Below are 13,317 nucleotides of genomic sequence, written 5' to 3'. Positions count from 1 at the left end.
ACACCTGACTGAAGACTCATTTACCAAAAACTTGCATAAAAAAGACCAAAACACTGCAATAATTTCCAAATTTTTGGTTTATTTGTGCTTTTATTGAATAATAACAATTATAATTTGTAACAACTGGGTTTCAGAACAGAAAAAAGATGACTTCATAATGATCATAGCAGTGAATTCCCAGGTTGAACGTGACACTGGATGCAGACCTGTTACCCTACAGGCTTTAAGATCAAACATAGATATAGCACATATGGGCGGCGGTAAAACTACTTTTATTTGCGGCCCATTTCTTTCATATTTAACCGATTGATACAAATGTGCATCAAACCACTTCAGCTCCAAAATGTCCTTAACGTATTATCTACTTAAAAGCAAAAACACAAGTGGAAATACATTCAGGCATGAAAAGGTTCAAATATAGATGTTTTAAATCATCCAATACGAGGATCGTTCTCATAGGTCCCTTAAGGTTCAGTCCACCTCTTTACGCTTTTGTTACACTGTCGATTAATGTCCAAATGTTGAGAAACTTTTCAAATTAAGCAGAGACTGGAAAACTCTTGAACCTCTATAAAAAAAACCAAAGGTCCAGCAGAAAATCTGTTTATACTTTTCCTCAATTTCTTTAAAATTACTTCAGAGCAACTCAGGAATTCTGGAACTGTTTGGAAATTTCTTAAGTCATATTGACAAAGTCATTACGACTGCAATGAAAATCAGAAAATGTTTGTCTTCATGTCTGAAAACTGTTCTTGCATTCACTTTGTGCACGCTAGAGTAACTCGATTTGAGAACTTTCCAGCTTTTTTTGACAAGACCCGCTCCAATGAAAGACTGTTTTTGAGCTTTAACTCTCAAAAAAACGATATCACCCAATCTGAAGCCAATTATGTGACATCAGACCCTAAACAGTTTTAAACATTAATTGACAACTTACCTTTTTAGAATATCTTTTATTACTCAGCAGTTGGTGGCATCTTATTTTCTTTTACTCTTTTTATTAAATTTCTGTCTGTCTTTTATGTATTTTATTGCTTTTTGTAATTTTAGTCTGTTTTTTTTTTTGTTTTTTTTAACATTTTCTTTTTAATCTTCTCAATTTTAAATGTTCTTTTTATCCCTCATTTCATTCTAAAGCACTTTGGTACCCTCGTGGTGTTGTAAAGTGCTATATAAATAAAGTTTCATTCAATTACAACTCACTAAATCTAAAAAATAGTTTGACATTTTTCTCTGCTTCAGGCAAAATAATAGGTTTTTGTGTAGCTTGTATACAAGATTATGCATACAATTCTTATCTAAAATTACATGTTTGTTTTTGTGTAATTTTGTCCATACATCAAATCTTTATGTTTAGCTCACAGAGTTTACATGAAAGAAATAAAAGATCATGTATAGATTAAAATTCCACTGCCATCCAAGCACTTTAAACAGTTTGTTGACTCTTCCTATCAACCCATTGGACGCGTGATTTGACATGTACAGCATTTGATCGTCTCGAATAACCATATTTAACGCTGTGTTATGTCAAACACAAAACAAACAGTGTCGCTGGTTGAGTCCAAAACTCTCTTGCCGACTTTGTCACGCTTAAACAGAACCAGAACAGCTGCTTGCTGAATAACAAACATCCTCTAATCAGTGTTTTTCTGAATTGCCTCTTAAAAACTGAACTCATGCTTGGGCACCTGTTTCAAAGAACGGGCTTGTTTATCAAAGTCCTCCTCTTTCAACCAACAGAATGAGCGCGATGATAGCTGGCTCCTCGGCCCACATCTGATTTCAGCAAATGTGCAATTGTTCAAAGTGAGTTGTGCCTCATTGATTTGTTTCAAGGCAGAGGAAAAATAACCTGAGGGCTTCTACCAGTTCGAAATAACAATGGAGTTCTGCTCTGTTGTTTGTGGCTTGTTGGCCTGACATCAGTGGGAGAACATGGAGGATTTTCGTTGCTCATTTAACTACTAGAGGGGACGGTGTAAGACACTAGTTTTCATTTGTTAAAAGACTTTATTTTATCCTATATTTGCACGTTTGCAGCATGTAATGAGAATTCAGGAGACTCTTGTAGGACTTTTATTGAAGAAAAACTGTACAAACTTTCAGTTTTTTCAAGGAGCTGCATGCCAGGTTTCTATCTAAGTGAATAACTGTCAAGATCCAGGAGTTGGAAAAGGTTTACTTTGATTTCATGCCTACAAACCCCACAGCAGATAGAGCATGTCTCCCTTTTATAAAAGCCCCCTTTACTGTAAAAAAAAAACAACAACAAAAAAACAGGATATAATGTGCTAACTTATTTGCATGACATGTGCCCCAATATAAATGTCACATAAAATGTTATTCTTCATGTTAAAACCATGAAAACAGATCTTTTTATCTGAATTTTGAATGAAAATGTGACTATTGCAAATGATTACTAAATTACACTTTTTTTCACGTTAGTTAAGGTCAGAAAAGGCGAGTTTTTCTGTCTGTGTAAGGCGTGGAATCTTATTTAGTGGTACATAAATGGGAGGAGACTCTCCGAGCTTGAGATGGTTGGTGACAAAGCTTTCATCCGACCCTCTCAGGGCTCTTTGTTGTTATTTTAGGATCTCTCATGCGTGCAAACCGAACGTTGACGGCAGACTGGGCCTCATCTTTGCATGTGCCAATGCACAGAGGTAGACAGGCATTTTTAGTTTTTGGACTTGATCCTGGATATGCAGAAAATTGCAACACACTGTCATGTTTGTACATTTTCTGCAGACAAATGAACTTGAGAAGCAGTCAATTTAATCAGAAAAGATAATTGGGAAATTAAGTGTTAATACAAATAATTGTTCTGTAGCCAGAATTTCCTCAAACCCTGTTTCATAAAAACTAAATTTTAAAGTTTAAATTCCTTAAGAGTATTAAGATTTTTTTAGGTAACTGGAGAGAAACAGCTTCAAAATTTACCAAATGATTAAAAAAATCTCCCTTTTATGTTTACACTTGGAGAAACATGTATGAAAAAAATTCAAATCATCCAGACTAACAAAATGTCTTAATCATAGTTAAAATTTCCTTTTTGTCATCTCAAAACCTTTGGAATTAGTTAATAGAGTGTTTATAAGAAAAAACTAGCAGAAAATTCAAATCTGTTTTTTTAATTGTTTTTTTCTTTTATAAAATTTAAGCATCTAGAACAAAAAAAATTGAGAATTTCTTGAATGATGTTAGAGAATAAATGTATTTTGAAAAGATTTCACTCATTAAACATATTTTGAGAGATTATGTGAGAAAGGAACAAAAGGTCCAGGTGGACTGTTACATTTGTAGGGGTTAAAGTAACGCCCTTTACTTGTTTACTCATGACTGAGGCGTCATTTGCCATGTTGAGAATCATTTAGGCATGCCAGGAATAAATTACGTGAGATATTGGGCTAGTACTTGGACTGCCTGCAGAAATCCATGTTTTCATTCATATCACTATAAAAGTTCCTTGTACTGATGCATAATCCAATCTAGAAATGTTAGTAGGGTCTAAACACAAAAGTATAAGAAGAATGTAAAAGGCAGTCTTCTGTCCTAGACTAAGCATTTCAGAAGATTCTTAATAGTGATATTTGGGGCACAGTTATCCCCTTTTTTTTGGAGTTTTTGTGGTGCATAAGTGGCGTTAAAGTGCCATATGACAAACAAAAAGGCATAAACTTTAAACCCTGCAGCTTGAAATTCTCCTTTTATTTGCCTTTTATTGCCATTCCTTAGGGGTCATCCCAGCAGAAAATATCTACAGATAAGGAGAAAGATTGTGGAAAGCAGAGCTAAAGTGCAAAGATGCTGGTAGATCCTGGGTTTCCGCAGTATAGGGGGCAAAGGATTATCAATCAATCAATCAATGGTCTATTTTTAAACTTATGTCACATATAAGGCGCACCGAACTATGAAGCACACAACGTTAGCCATGTTAGAAGCTATAGCGTATTTACTAGACCTGCAACTACCAATCTTGTACGTAACGTAACACGTAAAAAACAGACTGACATCGTTAAAACAAACGTTACTTTTCTACAATAACTCTCAACCTTGTCTGCAACTTATAAAAAAAAAAAAAAACAGACATTTTGACAGAGCACTATGTACCTCTCAAAATCGCCACGGCATCAGTAAACACAACCAGAATTAATCCATATATATAAGGGATTATAAGGTGCACAGTAGATTCGTTTACCCCCCTCCCAAAAAAAATGCAGAAAATACTGTAGTGTTGAAAAAAAGCTGTTTTTATTGCACAAAGTACTGTTAATAATAACTTTGTTATTAAAAGCAAACAAACTGGAAGTTATAGAGATGATACAAATTATCTGTAACTTTTTTGTGCTTGAAGAGTCAGAACTGCACTGCTAGCAAGACGGTGGATTGCATTACGTCACGTTCCGATTAATATTTGGTTGTATATTAAAAATTAATGTCCCTTTCTCTGTCTTCAACACAGACTTCAGGGCACCTTTTTTTGTAATTGCTTTACACCTTAATAGTCTTCTTTTGTTTTTTTTTAAGGTAGACGCATTTACATTGTTCACCATCACAGGTAGTTTAGCAATTAGCGTAGTTAAAATAAGGTAAATCTAGCTGCTAAAAATATAAATGCACAAGATAAAAACAACTAAAAAAAATAAGCCTAACAGACGCCTCTCCCTGTTGTTCTCTAGCATCCTGACAATGATAAATGAAAATCAAAGTCTCTGCCTAACTGCTTAAGTCTATTTGATTTTCCGATTCAAACAGAAACAGCCGTCGTAACCTCTGACTGTGTAAGATACAAAACAAATATTTAGCCTATCAGTGTTTTGTGGCGATAAAATATTTACGGGGTTGGTAAAGTTGTCACAGCGTCTGTCTAACTGCCTGTTATCACCGGCGGAAGGTGCTGCCGCAGTGGCCTTTGACACGCATCACAAGAGGGTGCCGTTTAAAACAAGTTAGGAGACATCTTCCTCTCACTGCGTGATGATGACCCTTGCTCCTCACCCCTTCCTGCAGCAGTTCATCCTCCAAACAATAACAATCAATTCCCCCCACATCTGACGGAGCCTGAGAACAACTTATAAATGATATGCATCTCCTGCTGGTCCCATGGCAACCGCTTTGACTTTATTGTTGCATTTCTTTGATCTTGCAAAGCTTTGATTCATTTCTCTTTCACCCTTTTAGCTAAACATATCATGTGAATTTGGAGCTTTGTTCCTGACAGGCCCCGTCTTACCTCGCTCTCTCCACAGGCTCCTGACGCCTCCCAGAGGAGCCGCGGAGGAGGAGAGGAATTCCACTGGATTCAAAGACTTCGCTGGGTTTGCTCTTGACTCCTCCATCGGCATCGCCCCCCACCCCCCACCCACCCCCTCCAAGCGTTGACCTGCTTCTCGTGATCTCCTGCCCGGCCATCTTCCTGCTCCTGAGGGACTATGCTGGATGTATACAAGCCTGTACATTAACAAGCTCCAGAGAGCTCCAGGCTGTTTTCCGAAGACCTTTTTATTAGAAAACTCCTCAGAAATGTGGAGTTTGAGGACGAGGAGAGCAATCTGTGCGATTAACGCATTTGCATAACATCTGCTGGTAATTTGCAAACTCTTAAAATTAAAGTCAAGATTTCATTGAGAAACTCCTTGAAAGCCGCATTCACGGGAAACCGTTAAAACCTTCGGTCACTGAGAGCGTAAGGAAAAATTAAGAGTCTTCGGCATCTGGTTTCTATTATGGCAATATCCTAAACATGACCAGTTTCTTAATTCAACTGCCCTCATTCTGCCTGCCAGACCTCTGGCACTCATTATTCTGGTCAGGTTTCTGTGACAGCCACACAATGTCAAACTTTTTTAATCGAGGCCCTCAGGGATGTCTGCCATAACTTTATTCAGTCCATAAACGCTGTTCATTGTTGTGAGGGACTTTACAACATTCTACCTATGATTTTTATAACATAGTTAGATTTTTAAAGCTTTAAAAAGACCATCATACATTTCAGTAATGACTATTTCTTTGCACAAACACTTAAGATAAAGATGTAATGTCACACAGCCACTACGTACAGTTTGGGCATTTTTCCACATATGAAATTTCCGTCTGTCATGATCCATGCGTGTTATTCATAAGTGTTTCTTGCGTTCCTCATTCGTCGATGTGTGCAGATGTCAGTCAAGGGTTTCAGCCAATGGGTCTTTACGTGTATTCAGTTTTGAGATGTTCAAAGTATTTGAGAATAATGTAGTTTATTTGCAATTATTAACATGAATCTTACACAGTTGTGTGTTATTTTTGCAAGGTGCACACAGAAATTTGTGGCTTCCCACGACCATTCCACCTATGTCTTACGGGCTTTTCATGCATGTACCGCCAATGTATAACTTTTAGATCACGTATGTCACATTAAAATTACGTAATTGATGCACGAATCATTGATGTCTTGCATCCAAACAGAGCAGTACTCACACCTTTTCATGTCCTACGTTGATTTACGTGTTCTTTGCATGGTTTATTCATACTTCTTCCGTCGTTTTAACATAGTTTGTGATACATCTGTGAAAGTTTTAGGTGAAAACCACAACTTCTCCCACTTTTATACATACATTCACGTATGATTAATTTTCATCTGTGCAATATGCACAAAATGTTTGTAGTGACTGTGAGACACAGCCTTCACTGTATGATCCTTTCCTAGATTGTAGCACATACTTTGCTCTACTGTTTAAACACTCCCATTGTAAATCAAAATAATATTCAAATGAGTGGGGGCTTGTTGGGTCCAGCAGGAAGGAGCATCTTTAAAGGAGAAGTCTGGTGCTGGTTTCATCTGTCACAGTTAATAAGAACCTCGGCCCAAACAAGAGAAAAGTTAAACGTCTTAGGAAATGTAGCGTATCACTTCTCCGCTCATCATTACTGGGTTACCTTTGGTGTGCGTGAGCTGGCAGAAGCAGCACAGAACATGATACCTGCAAGAAGCCCCCATGAAAATGGAGCGGGGCAAGAGTGCTGACTATGAGCGGGACAATCATGGTGCAGGTGCTGGACTGTACATGTATGAGGTTTGCACAAGGGCATGCATGGAGGACAGGATGTGTATGTTTTATACCTACAAAGCCTATTAAATCAACAAAATGACAAAAAAGATAAAATAAATCAAATTCATTTGGAATATAATGCTTTTTAAACACTTAAATGAAATCCACAAAAGGAAAATTGCAAATTTTAGTTTTTAAAGTAGATACACATAGCACATACGTAGGGGAATTTGGGTACGTTTTTGTTATATTAGTTTTTATAATATTAGTCTAAGATGCAAAAAAATAGTCATGAATGTTCAGGAAAAGAAAACGCCATTTTTACCCACTGGCTCAAATTTGATCCACACAGTTTTAACATGGTGTTACTGTATCATAAAGAATTAATTATCAACAAATTTTGCATTTTTTTCAATACAGAACTTAGTCTTTTAATTAAACTAATAGCAATAGATGAATTATTCTCACCATAAAGGTTTAAAAAATAGTAGAACTTTTCCCGCCAAAAGTATTTTTGAGATTTAATGGAAGCAGCCATTTTCAAATGAGCAGGAAAACCCCCTTTACTGCCCCTAGTGGAATGATGATGAACTACAGGGCAGAAAACATGGAGCATGTTAAACAATGTGCTTCACAATCTTTGGGTCATGCTAATGAGATAGTAGTCTCAGAAATGCATGTGTGAGTTTTGACGTTAGAGCTTTTTCAGTATCCATGTCTTAATAATGGTTTTATGATTAGTACAGAGCGTATCCAGTATTGCTTCATTCCAAAGAACTTTTGGTTGAAATGATGTACAAACGTCATCTTCCAATCAATGATGTCCCATTGAGACTAGGTTTTCTGAATTCTTATATTTTGGTTTTTAATTTTTAATTTTGATTTCTGAAAAATTATTTTTGCTTTCTGATACATTTAATTTTTACTTTGTTTAATTTTTTGGAATTATGCTTTTGTTTCTGGAATTTTGTTTTGATTTCTAAATTGTAACATTGTTTTTTTATTTCCTTTGCTTTTTTAATTGTCATGATCTTCAATATGTTTTTGTGCTGACTGATTTGTTGGTGTGATTTGCCCCTCAGGGCCACCGTAGTTAAGCTATTTGGCATCCTTCACTCTTAAATGAAGCTGCTGCTTTGTCTCTTTTGCTACATGAGCTATTAAATAAGTAACACATTACTTTAAACTGCAAACTCCGGAGAGGGTCACTTGTTAGGAGCCTGAACAAACCTGTGTCATAATAACTTTTTTCCATCTACAAACTAATTAAATAGACTATTTCAGTGATTCTTATGAAAAAGGAGGTGCTGGGCTTGTTAAAAAACCTGAGTTCACCTTGAAGGAGCCGTGGAGAGAAGTCAACTCTCACCATACAGTATGCACTCCTAATGATGCTTAAGGTGGGAGCTGTCCTGCTTAAGCAGGTGCAACAAAGCTAACAGGGTAATAAGGGAGATGTCAGTCAAGCTCAGTTACACTTTCATGAGTGTGTGGCACTTTATAAACAGGGAGCTTTTGTTCTGCTATCACCTCACTCTCATCTTAAATGAAGGTGAGTTCGCTCTCCTTAAACGCAAAAAAATAAAAGCTAAGCACTCCCATGATGCCAGGCGTTTGCGGCTCGGCTACAGTACATAAGTTTGAGCTGAATTTCTGAAACTTGTGGGGGGCAATTAGAAAATACAGATTTCTCTAATAAACCTTTGTTGCATTTTAGATTTCCTTTTCAAAATACTGCAGCTTTTTAAATAAAAAGCAAAACAAGAAAGCTCTTATTTTTCTTCTTCTTACAAATGATGGACAAAGTAAAACATTTTGAGATGATAAAGATGACAGGCAGCCAAAAATTGACATTACATTACACTACATTGACTTTACCTTCTAGTCAAATGTTTTCAATGTATATTTTCCAGTTTCTTTCCCAACTTACATGCCTGGATGAGTCAGCTTTTATTTTGGCGAGGTGAAGGAAGTGATGAGAAGCACTCAAAGCCATGATGAGTAGATATTCTTAACAGAGTTGGACGCCTTTTGTCAGTCGGTTTGTGTTTGGTGTGAGGTCCTTGTGTGTGGATAATATTGTATAAATCAAGAAATATTTAGGTGTTGTCTAAAAGGAGCTAACAGTAGCTTATGGCATGAACAGGGTTATATTATATCATGGCTTTGAGCGATAAACAGGGTTAATAATGCTTCAAAGTCAAAAAATAAAACTTAAAAATAACACAATTACAAAAAGGTTTGTGCCTCTGTCTTTGAATTTATTACTATCTCTTCATCACTTATTAATAACACAATAATAGCACAGAAAAACCACGGATCAATGAATGAAATCAGCTCTACTTTACTTCCACCTGAGTGTTGTTTGAGTTTTGACCAATAGAGGGCAGTATGAGTTTGATGACAAGTATCACCAAAAAGTTTCACTTTGTTGCTCTATTCTGAGTTGGATACGCTATAAACGGGGGATTTACCGAAATGTGATGCAAGTTTATATGAAGGTAAACACAATTTTTACGAAAATTTATCAAGAAGACAAAAGATTATGTGATTTCATAATAAGCTTCCCAACACAATTAGGACACTTTTTCTTTTTGGATTACGCTTATGATTAACCTGGAATTACTAATGCAAATTTGCCTTTATTTTACACAACTTCTGATCTAGTATAAAATATACTTATTTTTCCACATTTTTCTTTCTGATATAGAGGTTAGATTTAATACTATATTTTAACATTTTCTTTTATTTATAACCATAAAGACTACCCAAGATTATATTCCTGCTAATCTATGTACTCTTTTATTTTTTTTAAACTTTATGCTCCAGAAAGCATCTTTGTAGTTATGCTTTATTGGTAATCAATGTCCAATCTATTTTTATTTGATTATTTCATTGTTTCTTCACTCAGCTACATGTTCCTGTTTCAAGCAGTGTTTGAAGAACACGCGGAGCCCGAGGATAGCTAGAGGTGAGCCGAGCCCAGACGGGGGAAACGACACCTGTGTGCCGGCGCCAAACCTGAGGGCGAGACCCCCAACATGACCCCCTGAGAAAGACTCACAAACAAAAACCACTCATGCCAAAACCAAAATTACACAGACGGGGGCTCGTCTGCCCCCCCCCTCCATTTTTTTATAATAAGTGATCCAGGATTTCCTACAAGCCTATTTTAATATAAATAATTAGAACATCTCACCTTTTAGTCTCTCAGTTTTCCTGCTTTTTAAGAGGAATCGAACACTTTATTTCTCAAACTCTCATCTCACTTCTTACTGTACCTCTTCTTTATTTCTCTGAAGTGCTACACCAAACAGCTGCCTGATTAATAAGTTAGATTCCCTAAATATGGCTCAGAGTCATGTATCTTTTAAACTACTTAATAATGGTAATCAAGATTATCAACAATGTACCAATTACATCTTTACACTTTCCTCTCTTAATTATGTATAGTTCTCCTTCTCTGTGGATAAAAGGACTGCTCTCTCAGGTCTCAGGTGGATTGTTCATCTTAAGTGTTTATGATGGTGGATTTGTATCGCAGTTACGCCGCGCTCCCTTAAAGAGGCAGTGAGCCGAAAAGAGGCCCCACTCAAAGTGTGAATCAACCACAATGGAGTATGTTTTATTTATCGCAATGTTTTAGCGGGGGGAAGACCTAACATGTATTACCATAAAGGCCTCTAGACATCAAGTCGCACACAAAAGAGCCCGCCATCTCGCAGCCTCATGCTGATCAGCACGAGACGAGCAGGCCGCTTTGCCGCAGCTGCTTTTTCCCAGCAAGTGCTTTCAGTAACTGACAGTGTCAAAGTGTCTTTGTCTCTTTTACTGTCCCTGAAACTGTCGCTGCACGAAACATGTAAAGCGGGTTCTTTTTTCCTTTCTTGATGGAGGGGAAATTGTTTTTTCTTTTTTTTTTCCCTCTTGTCTTTTTTTCTGTTAAATATGTTGCATCTTTTGTGTCAGGGCCCTGAGGCACCTCCTGGTACTCCTGCTAGAGGAAGAGGAGGAGGAGGAGCATCTGTAAACCCACTAGAGTTTGACCACGTTGTACCTGTGCTCATCTTCATCTATTTTATCAGAAGTTCAAAGCTGCAAATTTCACACAACCGTCATCCAATGCGCAGAGGACAACACCGAGGAGGAACAGATGTGGGTAAAGTTGGATAAAACTCTAAAAAATGAACCCTGCAGAGACCTACTTCTCATTCTGTTCAATTATTCACAGCTTGAGAAAAGAGGACCGGGTAACATATTTCCTCACCGTGTTCAACAGAAACGAAGAAGGTATTTGTCTAGTCTTTATCTTCGCCAAATAGCAGGAAATAGAAACAAATACCTTCAGTTGGATTTCTGGCTCCGGTGTTGTGTACGGTGGCCCTGGATACTGGCTCAGATTAATAAATCAATGCAAACACATAGGAAAGATTCCAATAAAAATGAAAAAAATAAAATAAAAAAGCATGATTTTATTTTTAAAAAATCCACAAAAAAAATGAAGAAACATTTCTAAAAAAAAACAAGAATCATTTCCAAAAAATTAAAATGAAATGTTAAATCATGAAATACTTTAAGTAACCAGAAAAGGTAGGTACTGTGGGACATGTCTTTTGTCACGTGTATTAAAGTTTTTTGATTTTTTAAAAATGTTTTAGTGATTTGTTGGTGTGATTTGTACTGCATGGGCCACCGTAGTTTTGATACTTTCCTGTGGACCTGGACTCATGGAGGTGCTGACAAACCCAAATGTTTTCATGCGATTTCCATGTGAACTTGGCACTTTCCGACAGCTGCAGCTGCAGCTTTTCTGTTTCCATCACGGAAGGGAGGGAAGGAGAAACACTATGAGAAAGAGCAAGAGCAGGAAAAAGTGCTCCCTTATTTAATTTGATTAAAGATTAGAGAGAAGAATAAAAAAAAAAACAGTCACATTTCCTCCCTGACACATCTATCTGGCGCACTCTGACACCTGATTTTCATAAAGAGATGTCACAGTCAAGCGCTGTGGTAATGTCAGTAATTACTCTGAACTCAAATAAAAATAAATATACTTACTTCTTTTTGTGAGCCTGACAGGTCTTCCAACATCCTTGACGGAGAGAATTACAGTGTGTGCTCGTGTAGGTGTGCACCTCTGTTTTGTACTTGTGTGTTTTGGATGTGTATCTTTATGTAGGTGTGTGTTTACTTATAGTGAGGCACTTGAAAAGGAAACATTCAGACAGGATGAAATTTTGACAGCTACAGTATAGATTCTTTCCCGTCTCTCATCTTTTTTTATTTTTCTGACTGTGATAATCTGCTCGGCTGCGCGCGCTGCAGCCAAGAACTCTTGTTTGAGACTGATGCGGTTTGAGATACAGCTTTGTAAATAATAAGGTTAGAGTTTCTACACAGTTGCTAGTAGATCTTGCTCCTATTAGCGACAATTGGCTGTGACCTCACTTGCTCACCCGCGCTGTCATCGCAGAGTGTGTCTTTTTGCAGCAGCAGAAGGCGGCCATCAGATCCTCCACTCTGATCACAACAACAGATATCCAGACAGAAATGTTGCTCGAACCAAAGAAAGTAGAAAGTCTGGACACAAACATCCGGTTTTGTGACTTCAACACTAATCATTTAGAAAATGAAAAAGAAAGATTACTTTTAGTTAAAAGGAATTCCATTTTTGCAAAATCCCAGACTAGAAATGTCAAATACTCATATTTCAACTGTTTATACATAGAAATGTATGTTATTACAAATTTAGGCTGCTCTTTTTATGTACATCATTTGCAAAGGAGAATCATATCAGATCAAAAACCTTATGTCTGTGAATAAATAAAATACAATTTTGAATGAAATTACCTGAAGCTATAAAATGTGCAGAAACTCCAATGAAATTGTGTTTTTAACAAGTTCTTGTGCCATTTTCTCATGATGGAGGATATATGTAAATACAATTGAGAGTAAAATTGCATTTTTAAATATTTCTTTATTCAAAACGTGGTTAATCAAACACAGAGGAAAAAATGCAGAGTCTATATGAGTATATGTAACAATGAAAACACGCTGATTGGGCCACAAGCTTCCTGCTCCAAGCGCTCACCGGCAGGGAGGGGAAGGGGGGCGGGGTTGTCACTCGCCAACGTTCCTCTCACAGCTCAGTGGTGAATTTCTATTGAACTCCTGCCGCTCTGCAGAAACTGTCCTGGAAAACAACACAGGTTTTTAGTCTGGCTGGAAACGCATAATTATAGTTAAAAGATCACTGGGAAGGCTTTGGAAATAGATCAAAAGA

This window comes from Oryzias latipes, chromosome 21, assembly GCF_002234675.1.
Source record: "Oryzias latipes chromosome 21, ASM223467v1".
NCBI classification, from domain to species: Eukaryota; Metazoa; Chordata; class Actinopteri; order Beloniformes; family Adrianichthyidae; genus Oryzias; species Oryzias latipes.
The sequence above is the reverse complement of the archived record's forward strand: the minus strand, read 5'-3'. Positions refer to the sequence as shown.